The 10726-nt window shown below is 43.1% G+C and overlaps 1 protein-coding gene across 2 annotated transcripts in view; it reads left to right on the top strand.

The window, feature by feature from the left end:
- ncanb (neurocan b) overlaps positions 1-10726 on the top strand; it is a 217655-nt gene that overhangs the window by 276 nt on the left and 206653 nt on the right. The window contains exons 2-3 of one of the 2 annotated variants that reach the window (XM_037768872.1): positions 4107-4190; positions 6103-6271. The gene's annotated coding sequence lies outside the window, so the exon portion shown is untranslated. Of the gene's footprint in view, positions 1-4106; positions 4191-6050; positions 6272-10726 lie in introns of both variants that reach the window. The other variant, XM_037768870.1, reaches the window with a different exon arrangement.

Genomic DNA, 10726 nt, shown 5'->3' with positions numbered 1-10726 from the left:
GATTAGAAAGAGAGAGGGCTGGGGGGTCTCACAAGAGCTGAATGGATTATCTTTACCATTTTGAAACCTTCACATGAAACATACAGAATAATAAAGAGGGAAATACATGTTTGTGTTAAAGGTCCCATATCGTGCTCATTTTCAAGTTCGTACTTGCATTTTGTGTTTCTACTAGAACATGTTTACATGCTGTAATGTTAAAAAACCAACTTTATTTTCCTCATTGTGTCTGTCTGAATATCCCTGTATTTACCCTCTGTCTGAAACGCTCCGTTTTAGTGCGTTTTAATTAAGCCCCCAGGAAGTGCGCCAGTCGGCGTTCCAGACTTTCGTAGTGGCCAAATGGCGTTTCTGCAACCTCCGTGTCAGACACGTGATGCCGTTGGGCCCAAAAATACATTTTCCCATAGACTTACATTGGGAAAGAGATGTCTGTAATTCAGCGAATAATTTTTTTGAGGTGAATCAACTTCCCAATACGAACACTCTAATAGCCCTTATTTAAAAAAAATAAGTTTTTAAAGTTGTAAAATGCACTAATAGCTGAATCCAGAGTTATTTCCCTTCCTCCGTTCATGTGAGTGAGACGCAGACCGTGACGTTGGGACCCCGTGACCGAGTCGTGTGACCGAGCGGACGCTACTGCGCATGTCCCAGTTGCCCATGGTCCGCAACTCTCATAGGAATGACAGGAGCCCCGTTTCCAGCAATGTATCCAGTTCTTTTAATACATCCATGGTTTCAATGGAATTGCAACGGAATTGCGTTGCTAGGCAACAGATTGGGTCCATGTTTGCTTCCTGTCAGCTGATGTTATTCACATACACTGCAACCAGGAAATAAACTGGGACACATTTAGAATGTTTACGTTTAAAACCGTGTAATGGTCTAAATATTGTATATATGTGACATCACAAATGAACAGAAATCCTAACGGCTTGTTTCAAACGCACAATTTCTGAATACGGGCTGTGTGTATTTCTCCGTATATTGAGTGTTTTGATAGTTTAACAGTGTTTATACAGCACTTAAAACTGCTTTATAATATAAAATACATGAAAATCTCACTTTTTACATTATGGGACCTTTAAGGTAAAGTAAAGCTGTGAATGATTTTTTTGATTCACAGTAGATTGGATAATCCCATAAAAGAACCAATACCAGCATGAGTTTTACTGCTTTTATTAGTGAGCATATTCCTATATCTCCCTTTCATAACCAGGGGAAGCAATAACACCGCAGCAGCAGACCAAATGTGTGTGTGTGTATGGCTTATTGCAGATGGAGAGCTCCTGCTGAGGTTTTGTCACAGTGCCCCTCACTGCAGATAATCAATAGGTCTGAAATACAAAACCTGATGAAACCCAGCCTCCGTGAAAATTGCGCAGGGGGCTGGAGATGACTGGATTGTAAGTTTCCCCCCCCCGTACCCCTTCCACAATCAGCCTTGCATTTAACATTACGATGTTGATTCACGCTGCAGGTTTGGTTTTACAATCCCTTGTCAAATCAGATTGAGTATTAAATTGTGATTTAAAGCTGCCGTAATATTTGTGCAGTATCTGTGAACGGCCGTGATGTATATATCATTTTATCGAGTTGTTAATCAGAAATGCTGGCTCAACAATTAATTTGCCAGGTGCTCAGATTCTGGCCTCCAGCCAGTTTGGACCCCCACCTGCCCAACCTACCCACTTGGGTGAATGATGAGCTGGCATGGGGCGAAAATGGTCCCACGTGTGTTTTACTCATGCGGGCTGCTGCTGAGGCCATAATGGGCTGCAAGTGGAGCCCACATGTGCAATCATACTAACAACCCACGTGCTCTTTTTGTGTCCAATAAAGGAGTAGTTGCCAGGTGACCAGTGGAGTCTCGGGGAAGTTACTTCGCCCACCCGAGAAATAGTAAAAACCCCGTAAAAACCACAACTTGACGTTTTTACTCTTTGTTTTTTGTACAAATCAAACAAATGAGATACTGTATACTGTGAGACACTGAGCCGACGGTCAGACGTCGGACAGCTCGGTGCCGTCGGTGAGCGTCTGTCGGACAAACTTTTGCGGTGTGTCCCGCACCGTCGGCTCTAGTCTGCCCGCGTCTGAGTTTTTTCGGCCACGTTGAATCGGCGGCGGCGCTCGTCGCTGAGAGAAATCACTCTGAGTGGCTGTTCAGCTTAATCGAATCAGTGCAGGAGAAGAGAAACGGAAGTGAGGAAAGCAAGCCAACGAGTAAAGTCAAGAAGGCACACAGAAGCCTCTTCTCAATTTTCATCTTCATCTCATCTGATCATTCCAATACACGGATATTTTCACAACAACATGTCCGTCTGCAAACGCAGCTTTGTTTCATGTACGTATCATAACAACGGCTTGTACAGTATATTATCCGCAGTCCTCTGTCTTCCTGTTCCCCTTTTTGTATGACAAATACGTGGTAGTTGGCCGTCGGCTGTAGTCTTTGCGGTGTGTTCGAGTGCAACTTTTTTGCCCAGACAAAGGCAATGTGAAGCGACTCAAAGGTCGGCCTTCGTTGCCGCTAGTTCTTTGATGTCGGGTTGGTGTGTCTGGGTCTTCAGAGGTGTTAGTAGGCAGATTTTATGACCTTTTATGGACAGATCTGGGCAAGCTGTTTCCTTTTGTTGCCAGTCCTTGTAGCTAAACCAAGCTAACTGGCTCCTGGCTGATTTATAGTTATACGTAGGTTCTGCAAGTGCCCTATGGCGTTGCCGCTCTGCAATTACACCGCCAAAAACGCTAGTTGGCGATGGGGTTCCTATGCCACTGTGTTGAGGTTCTTTGTGTATTTTTAAACAATGGCGACTGAAACTGAGCAGATCATGTTGGAGTTGGAGCTGATAATGTTGAACAACAGTTACTTCTACTGAAATTACAGAACTGCAATGCAGAAACGAGAGAAGACGTAGGAGGAGATGGTGTGAGTGACCGTTGAGGCAGAAGGAGGGTGAATTTTCTGTGCTTGTGCAGTCACTGAGAGACATTGACGAGGAAATCGGAGAAGGAGCAGCCGGAAATGCGTAGGAGTAAATATGATGCTACCAAGCACAGTTGTCACAGTTGTTGTGGTCTGTGTTGGCGCGACGTGTAGTTACATTTCGTCTCAAAAATATCCAGTGATCAGTTTTATTGTCTTGTTGAAAAGCAGCTTTTGTTGTATCTCATGGTCAACTTTGTCACAATGAAACATTTCTGTCCTTTCTTGCTCGCTGAGCTTGTTAGAGGATTATCTTCACCTCTGTCACTGATACGGCTTAAATCCTCGTGTTCCCTCAGCCGTCTTTGTCACCTTTTCACCACAGCGGTTGCTGTTGAGTTTTTGTAACCTCTGTTTCTGGGTTATGTCCCATGAGGTAGGATTAGTGGTTAGCAAACTAACTTTGGGCTTAACCCAGCTGGCTTTTTGGTCTCGCTGCAGTGACTCATTTTTCACGCTGTACGTATCACCATGGCAACTTAAGTTGTAATCTGCAGCCTATCAAGTCCAAGTATGTAGAAGTCTGAGTCCTCACCAGTCAACAATCTGAGAGAATGGCATTGCTGTATTTAGAGGTTTCTGTGAACTTTGAAACACTGCTCTTTTTATGTCATGGCAACAGATTGGACCCGTAGCGTGCCTTTTATTGGAGCTTGAGGCTGTCCCGGTGAGCCGAAAATATGTTCATAGCCTTGGCGATCAGGGGACTATTAAATATAGTTTCAATTGGAAAGTATGCACATTGTACCTGGATGTTGGAGCAGTGAGAATCATCAGAAAAGTCTGTCTATTCAAGCTGTAACCTATTGTGTGAGCTGTCCTTTTGTGTGCGAGCTTTCTTGGCTCAGCACCAACAAAGCCTTGTACATATTTCTAAATAATAAGTATTTAGGCTACACTATTTGCCTCCAGCAATCCTCTCAAGCCTTGGCAACAGAGTCAAGGTCAATCTTTACAGATATATTGCTCATTTTTTATTCATTATGACAGTGTGTTCTTCTTGAGAGACGTGCATCAGTGTCGAGAATCAATCTATTTCCCGCATTGTTTGCAATTTCAATTCCTCAGTCACCAGTGTTATTGAAAATTAAGACTTTTTTTTTATTGTTCACAGACACCTGAAGAAAAACAATGTCTACCACTATGAATAGAGATGATGGAGATAAAGAGCCATGGCCCGGTGTCATCTGAGATGAGGGTGAGTTGACTGTATTGAGAAGCAAATAAGCAGATGCTTCAGGTGGTAAAACAGTCACTATGGTCTATTCCAGAGTTTATGAGCTGTGGGCACTTGTGCAGATTGTCTTAATGAGTTGGGTGATTAATGTCTGTGCTGCTGTCAGCGGAGGGACACTGCTTTCTTCCCGGGGCAGCACTACCGCACATTGAGCTGTCCCCTTTTGATCCACGTGACAAACTGACTCTGACTCTTTACTGAACTTTTTTGTAGTTTAGTTAAGGAGAAGTCCGCTTGAGAAAATGAAACCCTCCGGGGCGATGAGGGAGTCAGTTGGTGTGAAAATTGTAGGTGTAGTCACTGGTGGTGCGCCTTGAGGCTGAACAAAATAGATCTGAAACTTCTGAAGTGTGGTTGTTGGAAGTTGTAACCTGTTACATTTGTCATTTAGCTGTATTTAATGATTTAACACACGCTCAACTGCCCGAGGCCACAGACAGCATCCTTTCTAAACTGGGTAGAGAATGTGTGAAATTACAAATGACATGATGCCGCTTAGCAGTCGTAAATCATTTAGTTTAGGAAGAAAACATTTGGCGTTCTTTGGGGTCCAACTGATTTTAATAAAGCAGGAAATGGGCAGAAACGTGAGGCACATCTGTCGTCTGCTGCAGCAATTAACACAGGATCTTGAGTCGCGGCGCCGTTTTCTGGCAGAGCTCCTCGCTCATCTCCATGTTGAAATTTTCTGCTCCAGTTTGAATGAGGTTCTCTAATTAAATCGTTAAAAAGCAGAGCATATGCACAATATGCTCCGCTGCCTTCATTACAAAGCACAATCACTTGTAATTTATTCGCTCACAATGAGGGAGCGCCGGATTTGATTGGTCGTCTGTAGCTCTGTTTGTGTGAGTTCACTTTCGTCTTTGTTTTGTGTTCTTCTTCCAGGCAGTGTAAAAAGGCGGACATGCATGCTTTCACAGCTTTAAATTACTGAAAGATTGATTGATGACTGGAGCATAATGGAACCCTGGGACTACTCAGCGTTGTGTCCAAGAGGTTGGACACACTATGCTGGCAGAATTACAAAGAGAATACACTGTAATTTTGTATATGTGACGAGCAAATATAGACCAAGAGTTTCAAATATTGGCTTGAATTATTCAGAACTTGTTTACAAAGGCAAGATGTAGCAACATAATACTTGTACTGCCCAAAGACAATAGGCTATAATGCAGGTGTATGCCCACTACAGCATATTGTATAGCTGAACACAGCATGTAAGAACTGCAATTCTTTTGGTCCCCGGGGCTTTGCATCCCCGACTATGTGCAGCGCCGCGATGGGCAGGATTTATGAAGTGTGGCTGCTTCCACTTCACGCTCGAGCAGTCAGAATCCCTGCTTGCTCATGATGTGGTTGGAGGCCCACAGGACATGCCTCGCTCACTCCGCTCAGCCTACAGCCTCGCTACCACAACGGCGTGCCCAGGCCTCTGATATGGGAGCAAGGAAATGGGCCTTTAGTAATGACTGGAGCACTAGCAGGCGCTCACAGGAGACCGCAGTGCAAAGAGAAGCCAGAGCGTATCGTTTTACGGTGAGGTCGCGGGGATTTGTCATGAGGAGTAGCAGGGGGATCTCATGGTTCAGGGGATTTCACTTCAGGTTCAGGTCATGAGACGAGAACAATAGACGAGAAATTAGTTGGATTGTGCAAAGCTGTGACATTCTGTTGTTTTCAGAGTGGTGTTGGATTTTGCAATTACATACCAGTTATACAGCAGCAATGACATTTAAGACCACATGAGTGGTGCTGGATAGACATATTCTTTGTTCTTTGAAGTCTTACACATCGTCCTTTTCACCTCTCTCTCTTCAGCTCTAGCTGTCTGGACGAGGAGAAGGACTAATCCTCATACTCTGTATTCCAGCGGGCTCGCGCAGCTGCATGCATGACCCCACCTCCCATCCTCTTAATCGCCTTGTCTCACTTTATTCGCAGCAACACACCTTGTGAACATGAGCAGCCGAGCATCAGAGCAGCACTTCACAGACCCTCCTCCTCCTCCTCCTCCTCCTCCTCCTCCCTGTTTTCTCAAGGTAAGATCCACACTACATCGTCAGAGATCAATCAACACCTTTTGTCAGTTGTTGTTTTCCGTGTCAGACTGGATCATTGAAGTTGTGGTATGGGGCAACGGTATTTGATTTCCTAACGAGATGAAGCAGAAACCTGAAAGAAAGTGCAGATCCCTTTTAACTTTATTTACCTGCAGTGCTGATTATAATTAAGGTATACCATCAAGCTGAATCAGACTGTTAACAGTCTTCACTTGCACAACTAGTGTTAATGTACAATGATGCACTTCGTAACAACCTGACGTCCATGCTTTGAATTGTTCTTTTAGTTTCCACGTCAAAGCATTTTCTCAATATTCTGTTTTCTGAGGATGGAACAGTTACAGGAAGAAAAATAAAAAAACTGTGTGTGTGAGAGAGTACAACGGAATAAAAAAGGGAAGGCTGTTGCCAACTACTGTAAAACCCCCCGAGGTTGGGTATCTTTAACTGCAGTACATATAGAGTAGTAACTCACTTCATAACAGGGAGAATTAATACTGGTTTGTTGTGGTTGTTATACTGTCACAATGCAAAAATAATGCTGTATAATTATGCTTGTGAACATGAATACTCATATTGTACATCATGTACATAAAGATTCCCCCACCCCCGCACTTTAAGTTTAAACAGGCCTATTAGTTTTATAATAAAGCTCCATAGAGCAGATAGAAACACATTTTATCTTGTTAAAAAGACTCCCACACGTTGTAACCATGGAAAAAAATGTGTACTTTGAAAGGAGTTGCTCATAGTGATGGGCTTCGTCTGAAATCGCACACTGTGCCCTTTATACTCAATATGTGTCCTATCGTTCAACATACTTTTGTGTGAATAAACAGTAGTGTGCATCTTTTCGGACGCACTGAGCTGTAATTTAGGTTGTCACTTCCTGAGAGCCTCCTTTTCGGTTGAAGATGTGTAACCATGGTAACTCGTGCTAACCTCATGTGACCAAAAAAACGACGGTTTGTGAGAATCAAAGTCTGAATTAATTTTCAAAATATATATAACGCCTAGCAAAGTTAAATCTTATACTTACACTTAAAATTAAACCGTTATTGACACAGAGCTGTCCGTCAACGTCCGTTATGAATGTTGTCGTCACTACAGCATTGCATGGACTTGGGGCTTCTACAGCCTCTTCTGAGGGTTTTAAATTTCTGTTTTCTATAAATGATATATTTTATAGATAGCTATTCCTTTTGCAATAATCACATGACAATAGTCCTTTAGATATGACGAATTCAAACCTGAATGAATGATTTCATCTCATTCCCTTCTGAATAGATAGCAGAAGCATTAAAGTTTCCCTACATTTACCCTTTTGTTATCTCACTATGATTTATTAAACATAGTTGTATAGATTTAAAGAAATTGAGGGACAACTAAGGTAAATTGTTTTTTTCAAGCACAAGGCCATTATTCACACATAAAGCAGATAACGATGTAAGAGACAGGTGAGTGAATGATGGGGACATAAAAAGACTATAATAGAGAGGAGATTAGCCTGCTCTCTTGAGGTCGCGTCTCAGCATTGGAGTACCCGCCACAGAGCGAGGTCAGGGACATGAGCCGGAAAAACCTTCCAGACAGCCGCGAACAGGCACAGCTACCGAGTTTTAGTCTGGCAAATTGTTTCTACAACAATTAAAAAAGATGGCACCTTCAATTAGGAGCTCCCATTCTCATTATGGCGTGTTGTTTCTTCCTGGATGTGACAGACAGCAGCGGCAAACACCTGCTGTGTGCTCGGTGTTTTTGTGTACGTGTAGGTGTGTGTATGCAGTCGATAGGGTCAAGTGTGTTGAGCTGACAGATGTGTGCCTATACGTACGTGTCGCTGAGAGTGTCAGGCGAGCTGTTGTAGAGCAGAGCAGGCAGGGGGATGTACATGTGCAGATGTCTTTAGGCTGGCGGGGTTAGATGTACCATTTGCTTTGCACGGCAGCACAGTTTGTGTGTGTGTATGTTGAAGTGTTTAGCTGCTGTCAGATGGGCTGCCTCTTTAATCTGTGCAGACAGCTTTGTAATTGGAGCGCTGCATGAAGAGGGGCGGGGGGACCTGCAGCTGATAGTACACCCACAGTCTGAAAGATGGAGAAATAATAGAGGTGGAGGATGGGTGTATGTATGGGGGGTGTTTTTGTGGTGATGGGGGGCGGGGGGGGAGTGGTTTGGGGTTGAGAGTGCAGGGACTGGCGGCAGAAGTCCTGGTGATCGGGGTCCTCGGTCCGTCGCCGAGGCAACAGCATCATTGTCTGGGTCAATTCACTCGATCCCCGCCTGTTCACCCACTCAATCTGGTCAAAACCAATTGAGTGCCTTTCTGAATGAATTCCAATAGCGGCCATAAGAGTCCGCCCGATTTTCATTTCAATGCATTTCAAACGCATTTCAAACAGTTTCACTTTCAATTCCCTCCCATCGCGGGGGCCCGCCTTAATGTGGTCCTCTCCTCTGGTCCCGGCCTCCTCCCTCGAGTACGCCCACCGCACAGGAGATGAACTCACCAGACAGGTGCCATACTGCTCAGAATGACAATTTGCCTTTTGGAAATCAGCCTCTGGCTCCATTGTGTTCCCTGAAATTGAGTTAGTCCATCAGCAGACACTCAACAGCTCCCCCCTGTCCCCTCCTCCCACCTCCCTCCCTCCCTCTCTTCCTCCCTCTCTCTGTCTCTGTCAGGTCCTTTAATGTTAAAGCTAGCGGAGGAGAGTGCTTCCATTCGAACGTGTTCACAATAGAAGCACATTTTAAATTGGAAAAGCATTGCATATTATGCAACTGCGATGTCTGTCATAAAGGTTGTAATAAAAAGACCTGAACCATATGCAAGTGAGCAGGCAGCAGTATTCATTTTCATGTGCACATCAGTGCAGTCCGATTGCTTATTTTGATGTGATACCAAATAGACAGGTAAGGGTGGAAAAAACACAGCCATTCTCCTGCAATAAAAGAACACCATTTTTTAAATAATTGAGCCCCAGCACTATTCTGTGACTATAAGGGTAAACCATAATCTCCTAAAGCAACCGCCTAGTCTGTTTTTCTCCAGCAAAGCTGATTAGCAGCAACTCTTGGGACATTATTTATGATCAGGACTGACAGTATGCAGAGCTCTGCTATTGGCCTACAGAGACAGGGTCCTTGGTCAAGCCTAATGAACTACTGCGTCAAAAAGCAAATGAGTTATTCATCAGGAGAAGTGGTTGAGAGATCCATCCATCTCAGGTCATCCTGCAGAGCATATACTCTATACTCTACTGTATTGCACGAGTAGCACAACTAACCTAGTTACTGATGCAGCGAGGCTTACAGTAGTGCAACGATGGCAGGAAGGCAGAGAGGGGCCGCTCCATCCAGTTCATTGCTTGGCCATGTAGAACTTATTATTTGCAACCACTTGGAGCTTTTACATCAGATGTGGTTTTCTCGTAAAACACTTGTGTTTAGCAAACAGTGACAGGAAAGCATACAGCACAAAATTAATATGGCTATTAGATGTCACATTAAAGGCTTTGTATCTGTGTAAAGGCAGGTCAGGCTGTTTAGCTGAATTTTGCTGCTGTCACTCATTACAAGGCAGAACAGAGAGTTTGTTCTGCGGTTAAATCTTTGATCATGCTAATGCACACCTCATTTGCAGAATATGAAGGAACAGATGGATATTCTTTTGGGAATAATGGTGAATTTTCTAGTGTAGAAAATGTACAATCTGCTCAGACAGTCAGTCAGTTGCCCATTCTTCATCAATGGCCACATTTTGTAGCTACAGTAGGCCTGCCACAATAATTACTATAGCGACTTATCCTACGATACATGGACAAGACCTTGATCATTTTTCTGTTAAAGACTTATCGTATGATATATGGACATGACGCTGATCATTTTTACGTTATCAACTTATCATATATGGACATGACCTCAATCATGTTTACGTTATCGACTTATCCTACGATATATGGACATGACCTTGACAATTTTTATGCTGTTGACTTATCGTACAATAACCTCAATCATGTTTATGTTATCAACTTATCGTAGATATATGGACATGACTTTACTAATTTTTTCGTTATTAACTTATTGTATGATATATGGACATGTCCTCGATAATTTTTACGTTATCGATTTATTGTACGATATATGGACATGACTTCGATCATATTAACTCTATCAATTCATCGTAAGATATATGGACATGACATCGATCATGTTTTACGTTATCAATTTATCGTAAGATATTTGGACATGTCCATGGTAATTTTAACGTTGTCGACTTATCGTACGATATATGGACACGACCTTGATCATTTTTATGTTATAAATTTATCGTAAGATATATGGATATCCCCTCGGTAATAAGACTTGGGCATTGCACATTTTTGTTAACAGAGCCAGACAGTCCATGGTTTTATTTTATTTATGTTTTAT

The sequence above is a fragment of the Sebastes umbrosus genome, chromosome 5 (genome assembly GCF_015220745.1).
Source record: "Sebastes umbrosus isolate fSebUmb1 chromosome 5, fSebUmb1.pri, whole genome shotgun sequence".
In the NCBI taxonomy this organism is placed as follows: Eukaryota; Metazoa; Chordata; class Actinopteri; order Perciformes; family Sebastidae; genus Sebastes; species Sebastes umbrosus.
The sequence above is the reverse complement of the archived record's forward strand: the minus strand, read 5'-3'. Positions and strand labels throughout refer to the sequence as shown.